Below are 26,168 nucleotides of genomic sequence, written 5' to 3'. Positions count from 1 at the left end.
CCTTTCTGAAGAGGTGTTCAAACCCAGGTCAGTGGAAACACTTTGGAGGTTCCCAGCTCATTGGGGGAAATCAGCAGAAAGCCTTGCTGCAGCTGGAGCTCAGGTGCAGTCTCACTGGCATCTGTGCATTGTTGTTCTCAACACCAGTCCATGCTGCGTGTGGTCACTTTCCTAAGAAATGACCCAATCAAGCAGGCCAGCAACTCAGAAGAGTGATATCAAGACATGTGTTATAGGGAAAATATTGGTACAGGGTGACAGTGAAATATTGGGCCAGCTCTTCAGATGGCCTAAATCATCATCACACATACAAGTCAAAGCCGGAAGGGCTCATTATGATTATCTACTCTGACATCAGTGCAACTAGGCCAGTTTGCACCATTATAGCTATATCAGCAAATATGTGTTTCACTTTAGTTTTTCTAGTATTAACATGAACACCATTCGTGAATCCCCTCTTTACTGTGATTCTCTGGCAACAGAATCCCTTGCAAGATTTACCTGTTATCCTAATTGCCATAGAAATCCTCCACCTGCTGCAAAAATCACTTTTCTTTTAGAATTGGTGGCAGTTCCAACTACCATTTTGTGCTCTGTTTTGTTTTGTTGTTTTGCAGGTCAAATGATCAATAAGTCAAAGTGGTGGTGGTGGGACGGGGTAGTGTAATTAGAAATCTAGGCCCAAATTCTCTGCTCAGCACAGCAGACAGAGGCCCATGCTTACAGCCCCGATTCTATGCATCAGCCTTGGCCTCTGTCATTTAGAGCTAAACAATGGTAGCTAGCAATGGTCCCCGAGGGACTGTCCACCAGCTGCGGATTGCCAGAGTTCAGCACGCTCCAGTCACTTCCCCCTCACAAAACCAGAAGTCACATTTTCATATCATCTCAGAGGGATCATAACTTTTTGAAGGGGAAGTTAGGTGACGTTGGGATGTGGTTTCTGATTTGATTTAAAGCTCAAGACTGTAGACCACTAATTACTGAACAACCGAAGACACTTAATTATCCTTCTGAAAAAGATGGGTGACGTGGTCCCTCAAAATAATAACTAAATAGTGTTTATGTGGGGAAAACCTGAAAGGGGGCTTGATCCATAGCTGGGATGATCAGCATAGCCCCCAGTGACTTTCCTCCTCCTGTTTCATGCAGGGACTAGTGTTTGTGGATGGGTTTTCCTCATGCAGCTGTTTAGTCAGCCCTCTTTCCCCTTGGCAGTTCAGTTCTTGCAGAGTCTTACTCCCCCTGGCAGGAGTCCTACTTAAACCTTCTACCTCTAAACAGGTATCAGAGCAAAGGCACCCAGTGACATGGCTGCCCTCCAGGAGACAGCCTGCGTAACAAACATAAGGCTTTTGGACTACAGACTTAAGCTAGAACTTTGGGGAAAGGCCTAAAAACATCCAGAATCTTGCTAAGGGGGACCCAATGTACAGCAGAACCTTATTTGAAGACCCCGATTCTGGGGAATTGCTTTGAGACTGTGCAAGATTGGTTTGTGAATTAAGGGGTTTGGGTTAGAAGAACTGCAGGCTCTGGGAGACCTGCAATGACCAGCCTCTTCGTTTATACACAGGATGAGATGCAACAAGTAAAGTGGTGGAACAACAAGGGCAACAGTGAAATAACCATGATTAGCACAAGTAGTCTCAGCATGTGGCGGGCTTGATCCCATAAGGTTCTGATTGCTGTGGCCTAGATCCAGCAAATCATTTAAGCACCTCGAGGCACAATTCCTTCCTCCAACTAATAGCAGGAGCCCCCCTTACACCAGCTCAACTGCACTGGCTAGTGGGGCAAAGCCAAGCATCTGTCCGTTCCCTACCCAATCCTTTCAGCCCCTCTCATGACACAGGTGTGCAGGAAGTACAGGTGTGCAGTCCCAGTTCTCCGTCTCACCACCACCACATGCCTACAGTGGAAACACAGGGAGATGGCACATGAGCATGAGTGGGACTTATTCCCCTGAAACCTTTGTGCAGAGTATAATGTTGGATCATGATCTGGCCCAGAGAGAACAGCATGGTCGCCTTTAATTAATTTTACTTTCCACACTGATCCAGTGCCAACTTTTTTTAACCCTTTCAGGATCTGGCCCTGCGGCGTGGAGTGGCAGTGTGGATTGCAGCACACATGCAAAGTACCCCTTAATCTTCTCCTACTCAGAGCTGGTCTCGGTCAACCAAACTGACTCACTTTTTTCAATTTTCTTTTTCCACTTCAGTTCCTGGCCTTCACTTCCCCTCAGACATTTGTTTCTTTAGGCTGCTGGTGGGTGGTTGTATGTTGGCACTCACACAGTGGGTGTCTGGAAAAAGAAAGGAATCTACTACTCATTTGAACTGAATCTACAAAAGAAAAACACTCCTTGTCATTCTACATACGTCACATGCAGTTCCGCAACTAAAAACTAAGTGCAAACTGTTTTAATCCCTAAAAATGCAACTAAGCCATTGATGTTTAGAGAAGTAAATAGACATAAGCTTAGGTTTAGGAAGGAAGGGGATTATTCAAACCAAACTGAACTGCTGAGCCACTTAGAAAGGTTTATTATGATTATTATTTATAGAGCATCAATAGTGTGCTCAGATCATATAGCACACAGGGAAGGCCACAGAGCCAAATTTTGGCCATCCTCCTGCAAACATTTAAACACAGCGCTAGCTTTACCCACTTGAGCAGTCTCACTGATGTCAATGGGACTATTTAACTGACTGAAATTATGCATCTGCTCTTGGTTGTAGTGCAAGATGGACTAAAACCTATGAAAACCGATGTAAATTTCAATGGGGTGGAGGCATATGCATCCGCTTACTCCACATCTGAAAGCATCCCACAGGCCCTGCCCCCAAGAAGTTCACAGACACAAAGATTCATTCCTGGTGTAAATCTATTGGCCTCAGCTGAATAATGCCTAGAATGAATTTTGCCAGCGCCAGACTAGAGTGGCACTGGAAAAATCCTTCTTGCCTTGTAACACTAACAAATATTCCATGGACCACTATTCTTTACAGGTGAGTAAAATATTATCTTCATTACCACCATAATTCTTGTCTTGATGAGGTGAGCTGAACAGATTTTGGTGCTCAGGCTGGTAAACTTTTTGTGCAAATTTACTGAAGCCCATTTCAGCAAAAAATACACTGGAGCGCGAGATGATGATCTGATCTCAGAGCAGTACCAATTTTTTCCTTTTATTGTCTTTTCCTTTTTGGCTTATTATACTTGAATTGCAGGATAATTGTCAAATAACTGCAACTGAGTGATGGACAAGACATGGAAAATTGTGGAAAAGTAATAATGGACCTTTTTCAACTGAAGTAATTTGGAAAAGCCGGCCGCCCAGGGCTGACAGAGGGAGCCCTGCCATGCCCAAAGTGGACAGTGGAAGACCTGCCGCGGTTAGCTCAGAAAATTGGATTTCTACTGTACTAATGGGGGAAAAGGTGTATGTTGCAAATCTCAAAATGTATGCAAAATTGTGGACTGTGCAAAGTAAGCTAATTAAAATCAAAATGGTGGTGGAAGCCTAATAGTGCGGGATCCACAATATTGGGAATTAAATAGGGCCTTACTTACTTCAGTGCAATTCTTTCTTTTCTGTCATTTAAAACTGACTGGCTTCTTGGCAAGTTATGTTTGAAATGAAAATTAGTAAGATGACCTTTCCAGTTTCTTTTAGCCGCACTGACATTCTGATATTAAAGAAGTTGAGGAGATGACATAGACTAGCATAATTTGTGGCCACCACTAAAACTAGTTCTTTTAAATGGAAATAGGTTATCGCCACACTATTAATCACCGTGCCTAATGTTTAGGCACCTAGAAAATCAAAGGAACCCTGCAATTCACAAAGCCTTAGTTAGGTGCGTAGGCTCCTGAAACAATGAGTAGGAAGAGACAGGCATCTTAGAATATGATTCACAAATGTCAGCATGCTACATTGGGAGCCACCTCAATCAGCCCATGGGAGAGGGGTGTGCAAAGCCCTGTCCCTTTTGGAGATAGGTGCTTGAGTCCAGGCTGCAGGGAGGAGGCTCTCTCTGCTAATGATTCTCAACTGTGAGTCGTCTTTGGTGCTAGGTGCCTAAGGTAATGTTTGTTGCAAGGAGGATCTTCCTTGTAACTTCTAGCCCACTGGTTAGGGTACTCACCTTGGAGACAGGAGATCCCTGGTTCAACTTCCTTCTCAACCTGATGAGGAGAAGGGATTTGAACACTCTCTCTCCAGTCAATTCCCTAACCACTGGGATAGTCTGACATAAGTCTCCCTCAGTGTCTGCTGTGGCACTCTGGAGAAATAATTAAACAGTCATGGGAGGAGGAAGACTGGATCATGGGTCTCCCACATCCTGGGTGAATGCTCTAACTACCTGGCTATAGAGTCATACTTGTGCTATGTCTCTCTGGCACAATATCTCTTAAATGTTTTATCCACAGTGCAACAGCTTCATCAGGAAAGATTAAGGGACCCCCTTGCATTAGACTATCCCACAGACCAATGCTTACAGCACTCACCTGAGAGGTGGTGGATCCCTGTTCACATCCCTATTTCCTCATCAAGTGAAGGGGGGATTTGACCTAGAGGTCTAACCACTAGCATAAAAGTCATGAGGGAGTTAGCTCTCTCTCCCCTCCTGCTGGCTGTTTTGTGTGAACTCATATGCAAGCCCCAATCCAATAGGTGTGCTCATGTGCTCTGAGCAGATCTACTGGATTGGGGCCCACAGGAGAGTTAGATAGGAACACACCTATCTTCCCCATTTCGTGAATTGCTCTGTAGGTCTACACACTGATGTTCCACCCAAGCCAGAGGTGGAAACATAGGAGCCAAGGCAACTTTTTACTACAAAAACTAAGGCACTTGAATGAGTTTGGGTACCTAGAAGATTCACCAGGAGTTTTGTGAATCACAGTGGAGCCTAAAATTGGGAGTTAGGCACCTAAACCCAGATTTAGCTGCCAAAGTCTGGAGTTTAGGTGCTTTGTGAATCTAGGCTTCTGTGCCTCAGTTCCTCATGGAATCATAGACTCGTTGGAGTGGAAGTGCGCTGGTCATCTAGTCCAGTCCCCTGCACTCATGGTAGGACTAAGTGTTATCTAAACCATTCCTGACAGGTGTTTCTCTAACCTGCTCTTAAAAACCTCCAGTAACAGAGATTCCACAACCTCCCTAGGCAATTTATTCCAGTGCTTAACCACCCTGACAGGAAGTTTTTCCTAATGTCCAACCTAAACCACCCTTGCTGCAATTTAAGCCCATTGCTTCTTGTCCTATCCTCGGAGGTTAACAAGAATAATTTACTTCCCTCCTACTTGTAACAATCTTTTTTGTACTTGAAAACTATTATCATGTCCCCTCTCAGTCTTCTCTTCTCCAGACTAAACAAACCCAGTTTTTTAAATCTTCCCTCATAGGTCATGTTTTCTAGACCTTTAATCGTTATTGTTGCTCTTCTCTGGACTTTCTCCAATTTGTCCACATCTTTCCCAAAATGTGGAGAATTAATTCTTGTGTCTTCCTTACAACATTCCTGCTAATACATCCCAGAATGATGTTTGCTTTTTTTTTTCCCGCAACAGTGTTACACTGGTTACTCATATTTAGCTTGTGATCCACTATCATACCCAGATCTCTTTCTTCTGTACTCCTTCCTAGGCAGTCATTTCCCATTTTCTATGTGTGCAACTGATTGTTCCTTCCTAAGTGGAGTACTTTGTATTTGTCCTCATTGAATTTCATCCTATTTACTTCAGACCATTTCTCCAGTTTGTCCAGATCATTTAGAATTTTAATCCTATCCTCCAAAGCACTTTTAACCCCTCCCAGCTTGGTATCATCCACAAACTTTATAAGTATACTCTCCATTTACTTATCTAGATCACTGATGAACATATTGAACAGAACCGGACCCAGAACTGATCCCTGCAGCACCCCACTTGTTATGTCCTTCCAGCATGACTGTGAACCACTGATAACTACTCTCTGGGAACAGTTTTCCAACCAGGTATGCACCCCCCTTATAGTAGCTCCAACTAGGTTGTATTTCCCTGTAACATGGGGGCCAGTGCTAGCCCATTGGGGACCCTAAGCAAGAATATTTTGCCTCCACCCCCGGCCACATACAACACATACCTATATTTAATACTGGGCCCCCTCGAGTTGCTTTGGGGCCCTAAGCAATTGCTTAGTCTGCTTATGCCTAGGGCCAGGTCTAATGGGGGCAGTAATACTTCCCTACCTCACAAGGGTTTTGTGAGGCTAAAAACATTAAGATGTTCAGATACTATGGTAATGGGGCCATATCAGTATGTAAGACAGATAGAAAAATAACATGAAGATTCCCTCATGGAATTTTCCCTCCCTCCATTGTTACATCAGGGATGGGGTTTGATCCCTTGAGTACTAGGGCCACAAGGCTGGCCTTCAAACACAAAGAAAGAAGAAGTGGGACCGCTAAACACTGAGGAAGGAGTGGAGGTCAAGGATAATCTAGGCATGGCCCAATATCTAAACAAATACTTTGCCTCAGTCTTTAATAAGGCTAAAGAGGATCTTAGGGGTAATGGTAGCATGGCAAATGGGAATGAGGATATGGAGGTAGATATTACCATATCTGAGGTAGAAGCAAAACTCAAACAGCTTAAAGGGACTAAATCGGGGGGACCAGATAATCTTCATCCAAGAATATTAAAGGAATTGGCACCCAAAATTGCAAGCCGATTAGCAAGAATTTTTAATGAGTCTGTAAACTCATGGGTTGTACCATATGATTGGAGAATTGCTAACATAGTTCCTATTTTTAAGAAAGGGAAAAAAAGTGATCCAGGTAATTATAGGCCTATTAGTTTGACATCTGTAGTATGCAAGGTCTTGGAAAAAATTTTGAAGGAGAAGGTAGTTAAGGACATTGAAGTCAATGGTAAATGGGACAAAATACAACATGGTTTTACCAGAGGTAGATCATGCCAAACCAACCTGATCTCCTTCTTTGAGAAAGTAACAGATTTTTTAGACAAAGGAAACGCAGTGGATCTAATTTACCTAGATTTCAGTAAGGCATTTGATACCGTGCCACATGGGGAATTATTAGTTAAATTGGGTAAGGTGGGGATCAATACGAAAATTGAAAGGTGGATAAGGAATTGGTGAAAGAGGAGACTACAGCGGGTCCTACTGAAAGGTGAACTGTCAGGCTGGAGGGAGGTTACCAGTGGAGTTCCTCAAGGATCGGTTTTGGGACCAATCTTATTTAATCTTTTTATTACTGACCTCGGCACAAAAAGTGGGAGTGTGCTAATAAAGTTTGCAGATGATACAAAGCTGGGAGGTATTGCCAATTTAGAGAAGGACAGGGATATCATACAGGAGGATCTGGATGACCTTGTAAACTGGAGTAATAGGAATAGGATGAAATTTAATAGTGAGAAGTGTAAGGTTATGCATTTAGGGATCAATAACAAGAATTTTAGTTATAAGCTGGGGACGCATCAATTAGAAGTAACAGAGGTGGAGAAGGACCTTGGAGTATTGGTTGATCATAGGATGACTATGAGCCGCCAATGTGATATGACCGTGAAAAAAGCTAATGCGGTCTTGGGATGCATCAGGTGAGGTATTTCCAGTAGAGATAAGGAGGTATTAGTACCATTATACAAGGCACTGGTGAGACCTCACCTGGAATACTGTGTGCAGTTCTGGTCTCCCATGTTTAAGAAGGATGAATTCAGACTGGAACAGGTACAGAGAAGGGCTACTAGGATGATCCGAGGAACGGAAAACCTGTCTTATGAAAGGAGACTCAAAGAGCTTGGCTTGTTTAGCCTAACCAAAAGAAGGTTGAAGGGAGATATGATTGCTCTCTATAAATATATCAGAGGGATAAAATATTGGAGAGGGAGAAGAATTATTTAAGCTCAGTACCAATGTGGACACAAGAACAAATGGATATAAACTGGCCACCAGGAAGTTTAGACTTGAAATTAGACGAAGGTTTCTAACCATCAGAGGAGTGAAGTTTTGGAATAACCTTCCAAGGGAAGCAGTGGGGGCAAAAGATCTATCTGGCTTTAAGATTAAATTCGATAAGTTTATGGAGGAAATGGTATGATGGGATAACATGGTTTTGGTAATTAAATATTCATGGTAAATAGGTCCAATGGCCTGTGATGGGATATTAGATGGGGTGGGATCTGAGTTACTCAGGAAAGAATTTTCTGTAGTATCTGGCTGGTGAATCTTGCCCATATGCTCAGGGTTCAGCTGATCGCCATATTTGGGGTCGGGAAGGAATTTTCCTCCAGGGCAGACTGGAAGAGGCCCTGGATGTTTTTCGCCTTCCTCTGTACCATGGGGCACAGGTCACTTGCTGGAGGATTCTCTGCTCCTTGAAGTCTTTAAACCACGATTTCAGGACTTCAATAGCTCAGACATAGGTGAGAGGTTTTTTGCAGGAGTGGTGGGTGAAATTCTGTGGCCTACGTTGTGCAGGAGGTCAGACTAGATGATCATAATGGTCCCTTCTGACCTAAATATCTATGAATCTATGAATTATTTCTCTGGGATCTGCAAGGATTCTGGGAAATTCACAGGAATATACATTATATTTGGGATGGTCAAGGTCCTCTTTCCTAATCAAATATTACATTACTAGACATACAAAATGATTATGTTTTAAAACTGTAATCTGATACCTACATACAGAGAGAGAACCGAGAAAATACCATCCCAAGGTTTCTACAGTTTTTAGCACACCGAGGCCTCGATCTCAGCTGAAACTTCTAGGTGCTACTGGAATACAAATCATAAAGACACTTGGCACATTGCAAAAAATATTTGCAGTGGCACTGGTTCAACGGTTTTTCTTCCTCTTAAGGGTCCACTGAAAAAGACAATATGCTATTATGGGAAGATTTCGTTTGACTCCTGCCACATTCCCAAGGTGGGGGGAGGCTCAGGGGTGCAGGCGCCGAACGGCACTTACCTCAAGTGGCTCCCGGAAGCAGTGGCATATCCCTTCTCTGGCTCCTATGTGTGAAGTTGCCCCCGACCCTGTTATCGCCGGAGTGGGGCCATGCGGCTGCTTCGAGGAGCTGCGTGGTGCAGCCCCCGACCCAGCGCCCCAGCTGGAGCACTGGAGCAGGGCAAGCCCCAGACCCTGCTCCCCAGCGGGAGTTCGGGGGGCAGCTTAAAATGGCTTATGGGCTAGATTCGGTGTAGTTTGCCCACCCCTGGTGTAGACACGGTGTCCCTTACATTGGCTGTCTTGTTACATCAACTTGTCTAAAGTCAGTGGAAGCACTCCTGGTGAGGACGCTCACCACTGACCCAAGGAGGGTAATATGGACATTCACACCAGAGTAATTGTTGTGGTGGCTGAAAATCGACCTGTAAGTCAACCTAATATAGGTTGGCTTAGGTTTGTTGTGTAAACATACCCTCACAGTATCACTGAGTAACTGTAACACAGAACTCTTGCATAAATCCAATATATCTTGCATCAAAAGGTGCAGCATGACACATTCAGCAGGGACCTATAGCTCTTGGGCTGCAGCAAGGAATCAGAGGTAACTTTATTGAACATCTGATCCCCCCAAGACTAGGAATCAAAGCATTACTTCAATATTTTTTGTACTTGATGCTTACACTTGTGACAACTCCATTTGTACGCTGAGAATTACAGACAAACCATCTGTTTATTTCTGTTGATGATTCAAACACAAATATTTCCTTAAAGGAATTTGCATGATGGTGCACAAGTTAAAGAGTAGATATGGGTCAAGACACATTTTATGTGCAAAACAAGCTTGGAGAAAATAAGATACATGGCTTCAGCTGACAAAACCTTCACCTAAAACTTGAAACAAACCTAAACTGAGGACTTGCCTACACTACTGATTAATTTAGATTGAGGTAGAGCGTGAATTTAAAGCAGAATAGCTATTCAAGAATAGATCCCCATGTAAACAAGCTCTTAGATTCAAATCACTTTGAGTCACTGTTTTGTCCCCCCTCCCCAATATTTTTATTTCCACCTCTGCATTTCCATGTTCTATTTAGAACCAAAAGTGGCATATGACCATGAAGAAAGTTGTTCTTACGGTATTAAGTACAATACTATATCCAAGCAGATGCAAATACAATGCCATGCCCAACCAGAAGTAGGAAGCACCTATAAATTTATGAGCAAGGCTGTTCCATCCCAATAAAATTTCCAACCCAGTCATGGACCAGAACCCCCTCGTGGTAGGCCTTGTACAAACACAGAACAAAAAGAAGGTCCCTGCGTGAGGAGTTTACAATCTAAGTATAACACAAGAGACAACAGTTGGATACAGACAGATAGTGGAGTACAAGGAAACAATGAGATGATATTCGTCAGTATGACAGACAGTGGTCACAGTACACCAGCAGTGTAACCCTTTTCGAGTTTTGTGTAGGCTTCATAGAAAAGGAGAATTTTAAGAGGGATTTGAAGGAGGATAATGAGGGAGATTTGTGGATGTTTATGGGGAGCTCCTTCCAAGTGAGAATGGCAGCATGGGAGGCAGCACAAAGGTGCTTGTTTGAAAATTTAACAAGTGGCAGATGGATGCTGGCATCATTGCCCAATCAGAGATGGGAGCTGTTGTCTTCATAGTAAATGACAGATGCGGGGGGGGGGGTGGCTGAGAAGGGCCTTGAAAACAAAGACAAATTGCAAGAGAAGGGGGAGCCAGTGGAGGGATGCAAAGAGAGGAGTGTCATGGTCAAAGCAACGGATGAGGAAAATGATCTTTGCAGCAGCATTCTGAACGGATATGAGTTGGGCAAGGTTGCATTTGTCAAAGCCAGAGTGAAGGATATGGCAGTAATTGAGATGCAAGATTCTGAGAGCCTGGATGAGAGCTCTAGCTGTGTAGATGAGTAGGAAAGGCCGTAGCTTATAGATGTTATGCCAAAGAACTGGCCAGATTTAGACATAGCCTGGATGTGAGGACCTACAAAGCATTCTGGGTTAAAGCTTATACCCAGGTTATGGGGGCTGAGTGGCAGGCAGGATGGTGGTGTTGTCGAAAGTGACTGAGAATGGAGGTAGTAGGGAAGGCTTCCCTTGCCTCTTATGTAGTGATTTATACCAGTGCAAAGTAAGTGTGAGGGCACTGTCATTCTGATTTGGTGGAAATAACTACACATGGTGCCATGGAGACTAGAACATACTGAGCCTCTCCCATCACTTAATCCCAAACTCATAACCCATCTAGATTTGTCATCAAATAAAGTGCACATTGCAGTTCTCAGGCAGGACCAAGGTGGCTACTGGTAGTAAGCTGAGGCATTTGTGGACAGCTCCATATTTAATGTACCATGCTACAGCACTCTAACCTTTTATCAGCATTGTTGGCCAGCACAGGAAATCATATGGTCTCTGCAATCATAGTAGCTCTGTGAGGCAGTAACTATATCTATATCTTGAGCTTTGGCACGAACACCATCCAGAATTCAGCATGATCATCAGAACAGAAATGGGGAAGCCATAGAAGTCTATGTAATGAGATGGAAAACGCAATATAAATAAAACATTTAAATATAAAAGGTAGATCAATACTGTAATTATCATCTATCATCATTTATTATTTATATAATAATATAAACGAAGTGGACGGAATTCACCCCTCTTTTAACTCCATTGATTTCAAGGATAAATTTGGTACACTATGTTTTTATTATTTATATAAGACATCAGCATTCTCTATTTCACCCCTTAGATCCAAGTCATTTCTTCCTCTACAACAGCACTAAAATTTGACCTGTACTCTCCATTCCAACTGCTAAAGTTCTGGGCCAGGCCTTTGTTGTCTTGACCATCGTAATCACCATTTTTTCATTCTCACCACCTTTCACTTCTTTCCTCACTAATCCATCCTGCTGCTTAGAAAATCTTTGCTCTCTGTTCTGACTGTGTGTCCATCTTCACTAGCTTCTTCTCTCTTTCTACATCAAGGTCAAGTTCCTCACCCTCAGCTTCAAGACCCGGCACATCTCTGTTGCAGCCTGTAACACCTCCAAATCTCACTTCTACCCCTATGCTCCACCCAGGATTCTCTCTGAATTTGCTACCTTCACCTATTCCCAAATCTGTACCTTCTATGCTGCTCCTTATGCTTAGAATAGCTTACCAGTTCAGTGCAGGGACCTATTCTTTGTTTGTGACCACCAATTATATGCAGTCATGTACACTTATGATACCATAAAATGGGTCTGATCTTACAAAGAAAACTCATGTGAGCTTCATTTCTTTTGCATGTAGGCTTTGCTCATGTGTGTAAGACCTGCATAATATGGCCCAATAATAGTTTTATGTCTAGGAATGATAGAATTCAAATTTTTTATATATATAATTTCGATAGATAATACTGAAGTTTATTTTTACACTTTTTGTACATGTATTGATTTAATTTGTCAGTTATGCTTTTTCTATTTTAGCTATTTAAATTTTCACAGTTGTAGGAAATTGTGGGGGTTCAGAGTATGGGGGGTCAGTCAATAACTATTTGATGACAGTAGACATTGAGGTCAAAAAGTTACAGTTTCATAACGGTTAAAACACCAATTGTCAACGTCACATGTCAAAATACACAAAATAAAGTCTTGAGTCAAGGCTAATAAGTCTAATAAGTTCTCAAGAAGCATTTGTCTTACTTTGCCTATCTGTAAATTTGAATTATTAGGGATGGAAATATTTTTGTTGGTTTCTACATGAAATTGATGTTTATATATTTACCAATAAAACCTGATTCCTTCCAAACTTAAATATGTCACACTATAAATGTCTACAGTGCTGTACATAATACATAAATATAGAGGGTCCCTGCCCTGAAGAACTTTGCAGGCTAGCTCTCAAACAAAAACAGCAGTTCTTGCATGAGAAGGTGAAATTGGATGGAAACATTTTTTTCCCATAGAAAATTTCAATTCAAATGATTTTTATTGTTTTTGTTTTGGTTGACAAATTAGACTTCTTGGGGAAAAATTGAAAACCAAGTATTTTTGACAAAGCAGGATAAATTTTGGTTGAAAACTGCAAATTTAGATTTGGAAATGCCACTGTGGTGTTTCACAGGGGATGTATTTTGTGTGCTTTGTGCCTCCTTTCTCTATGCGCCAGGCTCCCTGGTCAGATTACAGTAGGGGATGGACCACAGCAGCCCCATTTGCTAAGCTGCCGTGGTCACAGTGCCTCAGGGGAGATATAATCTGGCTGAGGAGCCCAGCTCATAGAGGAGAATTGGGGCATGAGACACATGAACGGCAACTCTGATGAAGCACCATTTCTGATGAGAAATTTTCAGTTTGGGGGTAATATTTGTTTTCAGAAAGTTAGAATTTTCAGTGGAAATCAAACATTTCTTGTGAAAAAAATATCTATTTAGTTAAAAAAAACCATCAAAAACAGATTTAAACAGAACTTTTTTGACTGGCCCTAGTGCAGTGACACATTCAGCAGGCTTTGAGGAGACCTCTGAGGATGTCTTGGGTATGGGAGGTGGGATGCAGCTGTAAGCATAAGGGATGTCATGAAGGGCCTACAACTGAGAATGGGAGAGGAAGACAAAGGGGAGCAGTGAGAGGAAAAGGAGTAGAGGTGGGGAAATGTGGAGGATTATGCAAGAACAGACACAGATGACTTGAAGGTGAAGATGAGCACAGTGCTGTGCCAAGGATGTCCCAGGCCTGGTTCTTAGACTCAAATGCAGGGAGCCCTCTGCCTCCTTCTCACCTGCAATCACCACTAAGTGATTTTTCCAAATAGACCTTCCTAACCTTCTCTGAAGCGGTCTCATTAATTCGCTCATCCCACTCTCTGCGCCTTGCTTGCAACTTCTTTTCAGAAATAATTGCCAGATCATTTAATCTTTCCTCCCTCTACATGTTCTTAGATAGCTCTTGAATAGATACATTTTTGAATTGAGCTCAGGAGATCAATGGGCATCTTCATTTCCAAGTCATGCTTAAAGATTTGTTTGTATAAACTAGCAAAAAACTTAATCTGACCCTCAAAACTCTCAAAATCCTCAGGGTAGCTGCTTGCTAAATTTCAAGCATGCCTATTCAGGTCTTCACTGCTGTGACTTTTCAGTTTCTTATCCATCAAAAAAATAAACCTTTCTCCTACTCCACCACACTTACGTATTCTATTGTCTAATTGTGTTAATATTTTGTCTAAAATGGGGTTTAAAATGTTTTTGGGATATGATGACCTTTTGTCCTTTGAAAGTGTGCCTGGCATTACTTTCCTTCCTTGAGATCACTTCTCTTGGAATTGCATGGATTTTCTAGCATTTCAGCCTGTGAAGCAGCAGCTTCCTTACATGTAACAAGCACAGAAGACCATAATGCCAATAAATAATCTTGAAGGACACCAAGTAAATTGCAAGTAATTTGAATGTCATGATCCAAACTCAGCATTTTGTTGCTCAGAACATTAATTTGTGCTAAGATCGTGTACCACATCTCGGCCAAAACAAGAAACAAAAACCTGAAATGTTTGTTTATAAGCTATCAGCTTCTGATTTAAGTTCTAGCATAAGATTGCTTGAAGCCTTGAGTTTATCTAACAGCTTGAACTGAGAGAAAAGAAAATGAAATCTGTCACAGGAAGGGCTAGTTTCTGACTCACTCTATTTGCCCATGCAAGGGGGTCAGAGGGGGTAAGATCCCCAAAAACCTCCCCTCCTTACTTATACCCCTACACAGGCTTCCTAGGCCTTGGGTCTAGGCACGTAAGCATAAGCAAGACTAATCCCTCCTCAGAGCAGGTGGGCAGTAGAGCTGAGCCTGTGGGGGGGTTGGGGGAAGAGGGGAGATGCATTGACGGTTGGTGTTGGCCAGTGATAAATAACTACCCTCCATGTGTGAGGAATAATGGTGACTCAGGTTTAGTCCCTGAGAGCTTATCTTCACTGCAGTGTTAGCTTGAGTTAACTACATTCAAGTTAACTCCTCTCGAGGAGTGAGTGTGGTTACACAATAGTACAACACTTCAGCTGTGCAGACTGTTTGTATTAGCAGCACAGAGTAGCGGTGTCCCAACTTTAAGGGCTGACTTCCCAGACAAAAAGTCTGCGTGGGATACCATGACATTCTTACTGTTACATACAGCCAGTTGTTGGAACCAGACCCAGCTCCCTAAGCACTGAAACCATACCCTCTGCATTTCAGGGCTGTGACTAAAATCATAGCCCAGCCCTAAATGAAATGAAATGGGGATAAAGAGATGCAAAGAGAGGAATAATTAAAAGTAAAACTACCACAAACCAAAGCAGAGCAAGAGAGAGAATGAACACACAAAAAAGATTGACATTAACAAAAAGAAAAAAAAATCCAAATAAAGAGATTTTAATGAAAAGCAAGAAAAAGCAGCACCGTCTCTCAACAAGTCATGAACAAAAAGGACAATGAAGAGGTGAACAATTAATCTCTAAGAAAAGCAAAAGCCAAATGAACCTGCTAAACAGGGGACCACAAATCCCATCAGCCCCTTCCCCACTACTCATCTGCTTTCTCCTGGCCTTATAAGAAAAAGGCCCTGACTCCTGACCCATGATGTGGCCAGGGCATGTTTGGAAGCAAAGGCTGATTGGCAAGTGAGGAGCTGAAGGATCAGCCACCTGGCAAGCAGGGTCAGCTGAAGGCAAGAACCATACGCAGAGCTGAGTGTGGAATAGGCTGTGACTGCCATACATGTGAGCTGGATGCAGGTCTGTGTGGGACTTCTGGGGGAGCAGCAACAGCTGGGCAGGGAAGCCTGTGCAGAGGGGCTCCAATGGAAAACACTAAGCAGTGGTGTGCGCAAGGAGGGGGCAAGCAGGGGCACAGAACTCCTCCGGGACCAGGGCAGGGAGAGCGAGCTCCTCTGGATCACAGAATCCTAGAATATCAGGGCTGGAAGGGACCTCAGGAGGTCATCTTGTCCAAACCCCTGCTCAGAGCAGGACCAATCCCCAACTAAATCATCCTAGCCAGGGCTTTGTCAAACCTGACCTTAAAATCCTCTAAGGAAATTCCACCACCTCCCTAGGTAACCCATTCCAGTGCTTCACCACCCTCCTAGTGAAATAGTGTTTCCTAATATCCAACCTAGACCTCTCCCACTGCAACTTGAGACCATTACTCCTCGTTCTGTCATCTGCTACCACTAAGAACAGACTAGATCCATCCCCCTTGAAACCCACTTTCAGGTAGTTGAAAGCAGCTATCAAATCCCCCCTCATTCTTCCCTTCTGCAGACTAAACAATCCCAGTTCCCTCAGCCTCTCTTCATAGGTCATGTGCTCCAGCTCCCCTAATCATTTTTGTTGCCCGCCGCTGGACTTGTTCCAAGTTTCCACATCCTTCTTGTAGTGTGAGGCCCAAAACTGGACACAGTACTCCAGATGAGGCCTCACCAATGACAAATAGAGGGGAATGATCACGTCCCTCGATCTACTGGCAATGCTCCTACTTATAAAACCCAAAATGCCATTGGCCTTCTTGGTACCAAGGGCACACTGTTGATTCATATCCAGCTTCTCATTCCCTGTAACCCCTAGGCCCTTTTCTGCAGAACTGCTGCCGAGCCATTTGGTCCCTAGTCTGTAGCAGTGCATGGGATTCTTCTGTCCTAAATGCAGGACTCTGCACTTGTCTTTGGTGAACCTCATCAGATTTATTTTGGCCCAATCCTCTAATTTTCTAGGTCCTTCTGTATCCTATCCCTACCCTCCAGTGCATTTATCACTCCTCCCAGTTTAGTGTCATCTGCAAACTTGCTGAGGCTGCAATCCACGGCATCCTCCAGATCATTAATGAAGATGTTGAACAAAACCAGCCCCAAGACCAGATAATAGCACCTCATTCATTACATCCTCTCAGTAATTTCCTTGGGACAGATGGAGGAGTAAGGCATTAATACCTGAGGATGGTGGCACCGTGTGGTGTGTAGGGCTGGATTTCCCTTTGGACTTCACCTCTTTTCCACCAAGTAAAAACTCCCCTATGTACCAACATGAGTTATCTGCATCTTGGGTCCAAACATGCAGGAGAAAGCAGGACTACTCATCTGCTTGTGTAATACCAACAGACCCCAGTTGTCAGTGGGCAGGCTTGAACCTGTGACCTCTGAAGCAAAATGCATGAGCTAAAACCACATGGCTCTTAGCTAAGGCTGCAGCAGACTCATTAATCTATAAGTAGCCTCAGTGCCATTAGAGGGGGACAAAGCACCACACCCAGGAGGTGTGTGGGTTACATACTTCCCCTACCTGAGGAAGTGCATCCCAAGCTGAGAGATTTCACAGTTGACATCCTAGATGAGCCCTCCTTTGTAACACTGGCAGACCCTGGTCATCGGGGAGTAGGATTGAACCTAGGTTCTCCAGAGTGAAATGCATGAGCCTCTACTGCATGAGCTAAATGCCACATAGCTGTTAGCTAAGGCTGTAGCAGACTCATTAACCTCTAAGTGGTCTCAGTGCCACTGGATGGGACAGAACCACACCCAGGAGGTGTGTGGGTTACACTTGCTCCTTCTCCAGAGTTGATAGGTGGCATGGGGAGGAGCAGGAAATGAGCAGATCCCTGGATCCATCCTTCTGCTCACTGGCCAGAATAACTGAGCCAATCCAGGATGGGTAGTAGTACTTTAATGCTGGTACTGGCCAGTGGTAAAGCATTTGCCTTAAACATACAGCTAAGGGTAGCCTCGAATTCCTCCTTACCTGTAAGGGGTTAAGAAGCTCAAATAACCTGGTTGGCACCTGACCAAAAGGACCATTGGGGAAAGAAGATACTTTCAAATCCAGGGGGTGGAAGGGGAAGGCTTTGTTTGTGCTCTGTGTTCTCTGGGGAAGCAGAGATGCATCAGGTCAGAAAACTCCTTCTCCTAAAATCATCCTAAAATGAGTCTCAATATTGCAAAAAGAGTAAGTAAATAAGGCAAGGCGCATTAAAGTATCTTTTGTTTTTAGCTTGTGCATTTTGCCTATGCTTAGAGGGAGGTTTAGCCCTGTTTTTTGTAACTTTAAAGTTTTGCCTAGAGGGAAATCCTCTGTGTTTTGAATCCCATTACCCTATAAAGTTACCTTCCATCCTGATTTTACAGAGGTGCTTCTTTTACTTTTTTTCTCTTTATAAAAAAGTTCTGTTTTTTAAGAATCTGGTTTACCTATTTGGTTGGTAGATTATTCTCAAGCCTCCCCAGGAAAGGGGGTGAAGAGGCTTGGGGGGCATATTTGAGGGAAACAGAAACTCCAAGTGGTCCTGTTCCTGAATATTTGTCTAACTCACTTGGTGGTGGCAGCAGTACCCATCCAAGGACAAGGAAGGATTTGTGCCTTGGGGAAGTTTTTAACCTAAGCTGGTAGAAATAAGCTTAGGGGGTCCCCACATCTGTACCCTAGAGTTCAGAGTGGGGAGGGAACCTTGACAGCACTACAACCCAGGAGCAAGGAGGAACCAGGGGAAGGACTGTGACTCAGAAGTGTATCTCTGAGGCACAATGCAGCCTGAAACTACTCCTAAATTGGTGCGGCTTATGCTCTATCCCTTGCTCCAGGCTGGGCCTAAGGTCCTTATATAGAAAAAGGGTCTTTCACTATGTGAAAACTTGATTCTTATGAAAATGATGGCACAGATGGGAACACTGTTGCCACACTGTGAACAAACTTGTCAACATCTAAGTTAAATGGAGAAATTAGGTAAGATGAGCAAGACTTTGGGCCGGATGCAGCCACTATTATTTATAACGAGTAGTGTCCTGCAAATTATCCCATTTCCTTCAATGGGACGCCAACAACCAGACTCTGATAGTCGCAATGAGTTGCATCTAACTCTGGGCCAGACTGTGAATCCTTTACTGCCATTGGTGAGCAATTACTCACATGAACAATTCCAGTGTAGTCAGTGCAGGCACTGGTGAGTTAAGCTGCTTGGGAATTTTACAAGAAAACATGTTTCCATTGGAAAATGCCAATTCATTGAAACAGAAACTTTTCACGGGAGCATATTGGTTTTCACAAAACTTTAGTCAGGAAGGTTACTAAGGTCCAGGATGGCATTCCAGGAGAGAGAAACATTTGGAGCAGGGATTTGAAGCTTGGCCTCTCACATGTCAAGTGAGTACACTAAACTACTGGATTAGTAGTGTACTAACTACTTATTGGAGGGTGGATCAACTTTTTTTATCATTTTTTGCAGTAGTAAGGAAACAAACAAACATTTCGTTCTCGGTGAGTAAAGCATCCACAGTCTGGGCATCTGAGAATAGGCCAATTTAAATTAATTACTAAGGGAATGAGAATCTGGACCATAAAAGGACTGCAGAATTTCTGAAATATAAGGGGGGGGAGGGTAAAGAGCCCTAGTCAATGGGTATACCCTAGCTATATCTCACTTATCATTGTGTTAAGGTAACTAAGTGACTTTTTAAAAAATATGCAAGTATTTCATTGGCATGTGCTTCTCACTTCTCTCCTATCCTGTGGAAGTGAAAGGAAATGTGTGTTCATTTCTGAAGGAAAGCTAGGAGCTAAGAAGGATCTTGCACCTGGATCTGGAAGTTGGTGAGGTTTCTTCATTTAAGTGAGGGTAGGCAGGATAAGACCACAGAAAAGAAAGATGTAACAAAGGAGGCAAAAGGGAGACCACCAGTCTGACCCCTTACAATTAAAGAAGGAATATTAAAATGTGGAAGGAAACTAACCAAGGCAAATATGTTAAAAATAATGGACTAATCACAGGGAAGACTGATAACCAAAGAGATAAGAGTTAAAAAGCTGGATAAATTTCCCACTGAAGTCAAATGAAATTTTGTATTGACTTTAATAGGAGGAGGATCCGGCCCAAAGACAAAGCATGATTGCATTTTGTATAGTTTATATATTCATGATAATGTACAAATACTCACCTTGTTTACATTTAAGCTTTCATTTTAATTGTGCCTTAATATGTTTTCTTTTGAAAACAAATAGATGTGATAAATCATGTCAGGGAGTTTGCTGAAATAGTCTGCTGCAGGCCATCATTTAGAAATTAGCATAGGCATATACCCTAATTCTTAGCACAGGTAGGAAATGATCCTAGGAAGGTTACCCAGAAATCCAGTGACATCCCAACTGTGGAGAATCTGATTAATATGTAAGAAAGACACTCCAACCACAACCAGGTGGTCATGTGCAAATGGAAATGAATGTCACCATCTTCCCGAGGGGAGAGGAGAGGAGAAACATTTACTGCCGCTGTCGTAGCTGACTATAATGTTATCAGTCCCTTCATGCAGCAACTACCTGTTTATAAATCCCTTTCATATTTACCTCAAAGATTGTTTTCATCAATCTCTCCTTCCCTCCTTCTTCCCACTCAAATAATTAATTTCATTTTCACATTTGGGTCTGCATCCCACCCCCACCCCTTCCCAAAATCACAACACTGTACATATTTCAGGCCTGCTGCTACCATGGGCTTTTCCCTGCCAATCCACCTATTAATTGAAATGAATGGCTGTTTATTTGGAGAGGTGTCTGATGGCCTCTAGTGGTTCCCTATATGTGTGCAGAATTTCTTCACCCTGCCTGTGAATGGGGTTGATCTGCTTTGCTGGATACTTGCAGCATGTTCACTTAAAAACAAACAAACAAAACAAAAACAAAAAAGCATCTCCCTGATCATTCTGTTTTGAAGGCAGAGAACACTGACAATTAGATTGTCTTTTGTCCTCATGCAGGTGAATGAGCATGGAGTGAGGAGAGGGCTCACGCAGCCTTTTGTTGTGACTGCAACTCGCAGCTAAGGCCACGCAAGCTCAAGTCACCATAACAGAGGCAGAGAAGATACAGGGCCAACTACAATGGCCGACAGAGCTGTAACCTCCCTTTTAAGCTGCCTTTCCCTGTGCTCTGGGGAAGGCATCTCCCAGAGGTGATGGTGCAGCTGTATTTGTGCATCACATACACTGGATAATAAAGATTGTCTTTCACAGCTACTCTGTCTGTCTGTGTTCGGGCTCTCTATAGTGCCTGTCACCAGAATATCTATGCATAATGTGATATTGTCACAACTGAAAATCAGCATGCCTGCCATTTCACTAATGCGTATGCAACACAACATAAAATGCTGAAGCCCCGCTGCTTTCTTTTGGAACATCACTATTTGTTAACAGGTTTCAGAGTAACAGCCGTGTTAGTCTGTATTCGCAAAAAGAAAAGGAGTACTTGTGGCACTTTAGAGACTAACCAATTTATTTGAGCATGAGCTTTCGTGAGCTACAGCTCACTGCATCGGATGCATACCGTGGAAACGGAAGAAGACATTATATACACACAGAGACCATGAAAGTTTGTGTGTGTATGGGGGTGGGGGGGTGAGAAAACCTGGATTTGTGCTGGAAATGGCCCACCTTGATTATCATGCACATTGTAGGGAGAGTGGTCACTTTGGATAAGCTACTACCAGCAGGAGAGTGAGTTTGTGTGCGTGGTTTTTGGAGGGGGGTGAGGGAGTGAGAGAACCTGGATTTGTGCAGGAAATGGCCCACCTTGATTATCATACACATTGTGAAGAGAGTGGTCACTTTGGATGGGCTATTACCAGCAGGAGAGTGAGTTTGTGGGGAGGGGGGCGAGGGTGAGAAAACCTGGATTTCTGCTGGAAATGGCCCAACTTGATGATCACTTTAGATAAGATATTACCAGCAGGACAGTGGGGTGGGAGGAGGTATTGTTTCATGGTCTCTGTGTGTATATAATGTCTTCTGCAGTTTCCACGGTATGCATCCGATGAAGTGAGCTGTAGCTCACGAAAGCTCATGCTCAAATAAATTGGTTAGTCTCTAAAGTGCCATAAGTACTCCTTTTCTATTTGTTAACAGTAAGCATGAATTGACCTGGGCTCAACTTAGGGGTACTTGGGTGGAATTTGTGTTATATAGGAGGTCAGACTAGATGTTCTAATGGTCCCTTCTGGCCCTAAATGCTATGAAATAATATGTCCAGCATAGAGATGTGTGATCATTGTCACCAGTGTGCGATATGAGACATTTTTCGGTATAATCAGTTGTGAAGTACTAGTGCAAATGCTCTCTGTGAGGGTTCTCTGAATACTGTGGACTGTGAATCACTTTGTTACCCCCTGCCTCCAGTTGGAGGGAGCCTTGTTTGTGGTAACTGGGTGTTAGCTCCTTAACCACCAGCCTCTCACCCACTCAAGCACTCTCCTCAGGTTGTTCCAGCCTTGACTTTCATTTGCCGGTTAACAAGAGGTGCACCCCAATCCCCATGTCCCATTGAAGCATTTTCCTGTGCTGTTCAGCCCCTGACACTGGCTACTCACAGATATCCCAGATCCTGTGCCCTCAAAGGAGCAGAGTACCTCTCCCCACTCTGAGGTACTGAAACAGTCTTTTGTCTTTATTCACAGACAGGGGAATCCGCAGTCTGTTATAATGTTCCGTTTTTACCTTCAAGTGGTTTTCATTCTTTGCAGTTGTCTTTGATGGTTTTTATTAACTGTTCTGTGATGGGCAATGGTATGGTGACCAGATAGCAAGTGTGGGAAATTGGGATGGTGAGTAGAGATACTAGGGTCCTATATAAGACAAAGCCCTTAATATCAGGACAGTCCTGATAATATCAGGGTGTCCGATCACCCTAGGCAATGGTAGACACTTGAGCCTGACATCACATAACCAGCTAACCAGGAAGGAGTGGCAACTTCCTCCTGCATGAATAGGACTTCACTGAGTTATATTACTCCCTGGTGACTTCTTTTAACTGTAAGACTTTAAGGGCATAAACTTCAATATAGTTATATTATTCCTGAAGTATTACCCATACACACATCACACCATGTGTTTGAACACCGATAAGTTACAAGCTTACAATAGGTACCTTACATGTTACCCTTTATAGACAAATAGCCTATAAGCAATGTATATAATGCAGTGAGTTTGTTAGGTCTAAGAAGAGTTGTTTGCAAAGAAGAGGGGACCCTTTGCCAAGGGGCCATCATGTCACAATCTCACATATCCTTGGTCTTCTAGCATGACTATTTCAGCTGAGATGATTAATCTTGGATGGAGAATAACTGAGCAGTCCTTTCTGTGTTTGGCAGCCAGAGCATGGCACCTTGAATGTCAAACATTATGGTTCCAGATACAGGGCTACATTGTGGTTGGACATTAGCCAAAAAAGGTATGCAGTGTGGATCTGCTACTTCTCTCACATCCACGTCCAGGGCTGCACACTAGGATCAGTGACATTCAGATCTGAGTGGTAGGTAGAGGGGGAATAATTAGTGCTGCTCTACTTGGTATGTCTACACAGAGATAAAAAACCTGTGACTGGCTCAGGTCAGCTGACTTGAGATTGCAGGGCTTGGGCTCCAGGGCTGAAAAATCACTGTGTAGACATTCAAAAAGAACTAGATAAGTTCATGGAAGATAGGTCCATCAATGGTTATCAGCCAGGATGGACAGGGATGGTATCCCTCACCTCAGTTTGCGAGACGCTGAGAATGGGTGACAGGGGACAGAGCACTTGGTGATTGCTTGTTCTGTTCATTCCCCCTGGGGCACTATTCATTCCCCGTGGCATTCCCCGTGGCCACTGTCGGAGGATGGGATGCTGGGCTGGATGGACCTTTGGTCTGACCCAGTTTGGCCGTTCTTATTCAGACTTGCACTGGAAACCAAGCTCGGGACATGTAAGGGAGGTGTGTGCCAGAGCGAGGGCTCCAGTCTGAGTCCAAATGTCTACACAGCAATTTTTAGCCCGGCAACCCAAGCCCTATGAGCCCCAGTCAATTGACCAGGCCAGCTTCAGCTGTGATGCGGGCCTTTTATCCCTGCATAGTCATACCCTTTGTGCACATTGATCCACAGCCACTCAGGAGATCTGCTCCTTGGATCTTCATAAGAGAGGACTTTGCCCTAACTGCACTTCAGACAAACAAGTCTGTTAAGACAACAGCAGAAGTAGGATGTTCCAGTTGACTGGATCTCCAAGTCCTACAGCAACAAATCTCTGACTTTGAAATTATGCCAGAGTAATAAAGCAGATGCCTCTGAGAAAACCTATGCTATGATGAGCAAAGTTTTGGAAGAAAAAGGACTTAGGTCACGTAAATTCCCCAAATGGATAAAGAAATACTAACAGTACCTCAACACCACAGTACTGTCCATCCCTTGTGATATAATAGAGGTGCTACTTATCAGTTGTCTCCTATATTGAGGGATGTCACTCATTTTAGTTCCAAAGTCATCTGTGTTCCACACCAATTTGTCATCCCTTGTTTTTACTGTTGAGAACTATTCACATCAGAAATTTAAACAAAAAAAAATGGAATCAAGAGATAGTTACTATAAGGGAATGAATCCCAAAGTATTTTAAGTTTCCTGCATGAATAATTTTTTGCGTTCTTCATTTTGGGGTCTTTGTCACACCTTATATCCCACCTTTGGGCCTTGGCAGGTTGAGAGGTTTGTTTGAGATAAACTTTGGCTATGTCCACACTTGGAGCTAGGGGTGTGATTTCCAGCTTGTGCTAGCTCTCTCATTGACTTGTGCTAAGTGTGCTAAATATATCATTGTAGTCGTGGCAGCATGGGCAGCAGCAGCATGGGCTTGCCTCCCCGAGTACATACCTATGGGGTCCAGGTGGCGTTGTACTCAGCATGGCTAGCTCAGTCTGCTGCTTGTCACTGCCCATGCTATCTCAGCTACACTACTATTTTTAACAAGCTAGCTTGAGGAGAGCTAGCACACATATGTCTATGCGAGCTGGAAGTCACACCCCTAGCTGTAAGTGTAGACGTAGCCACAGAAGAGGTAAACATAACATATAAAAGTAAATCAATGGAAATGACAATTTTCTTGCATGAGTGTCTTTGCAAATTGAACATCTTGACGCTTCAATGGACACGTATGTATATAAATACCCAATTTACATCCTTAAATGTGCATCTAAGTGTCCAAGAGCAGGATTTGAATGTGTTTAAGGTCTAAGGTAGAATTTGGCTCTATACAGCCTTCATTTTGTGGGGAATTTTCTTGTACATTCCTATCTGACTTATGTTTTTTTTTAACTTTTGTACTTCGATACAAATTTTTTTTGTTAAAAGTAAATATCTTGCCACAGAAATTATTTAATTCATACAAGAAGAAAAATGATCTATTACAAAAATAAAGTTACGTGTGACGATCACATCATCTGTGCTTTTCAAATTTGAGAGGCCATCATGGAACATCATGTATTTTGACTTTTTGCATACATTTTAAGGGAAAACGTTAAGAATAAGATCTAGTGGATGGTGTTAGTGAAACGCAAAGAGAGCAAGTGATGAATGGAGGGGATGGGGGGAGGGATAGCTCAGTGGTTTGAGCATTGGCCTGCTAAACCCAGGGTTGTGAGTTCAAACCTTGAGGGGGCCATTTAGGGATCTGGGGCAAAAATTGGGGACTGGTCCTGCTTTGAGCAGGGGGTTGGACTAGATGACCTTCTGAGGTCCCTTCCAACTCTGATATTCTATGATCCTATGACAAAGGATTGCTTGGCAGGGATGAATAGTATAGACCCCTTATTTGTTCATTTCCAGGCATTCTAATGGCTGGGTTTTCTTTTCATATAGAAAATGTACTATTGGGTTTGGGTGATAGCTGGGCTCCTCTGAAACATTTTCATCCTTAGCTCTTTCCTAACAAAGTTTTCTGTTTGTGAATATGTATAACTGTTGCTGCTTGACTGCCACAAGCCATCATTCAAGCTCTTTTCCCCTAGGTTCCTTTGTTTTGGTGCACTTTTGAAGACAGAATTCTATTTGGATGGGGAATTCAGAACAAACAAACTGTTGTGGAAGATACAACTTTTAGTAAGCAAAAATCACTGCAAGTATATTTTCTATGGAGTAAAGTACCTAATTAACTACCCATAGCAGTTGACAATAAATATTTTATTCCAAACACTGGCTGATGATAACGTTGAAAGAACGCTTTCACCTTTACCTCCAGACTCATGTTGTTCCCTGCGGTGAAGTGTATTATTTGTTTTGCTGACAACAAACACTCAGGCATCTGACATTAGATCACTTTCAATTAAGTGTGATAGAACTGCAGACAAACTCTGGGGAAGAGACATTTTGACTTAATGCCAGTTAAGT

This window comes from Lepidochelys kempii, chromosome 1 (genome assembly GCF_965140265.1).
Source record: "Lepidochelys kempii isolate rLepKem1 chromosome 1, rLepKem1.hap2, whole genome shotgun sequence".
Lineage (NCBI taxonomy): Eukaryota > Metazoa > Chordata > Testudines > Cheloniidae > Lepidochelys > Lepidochelys kempii.
The sequence above is the reverse complement of the archived record's forward strand: the minus strand, read 5'-3'. Positions refer to the sequence as shown.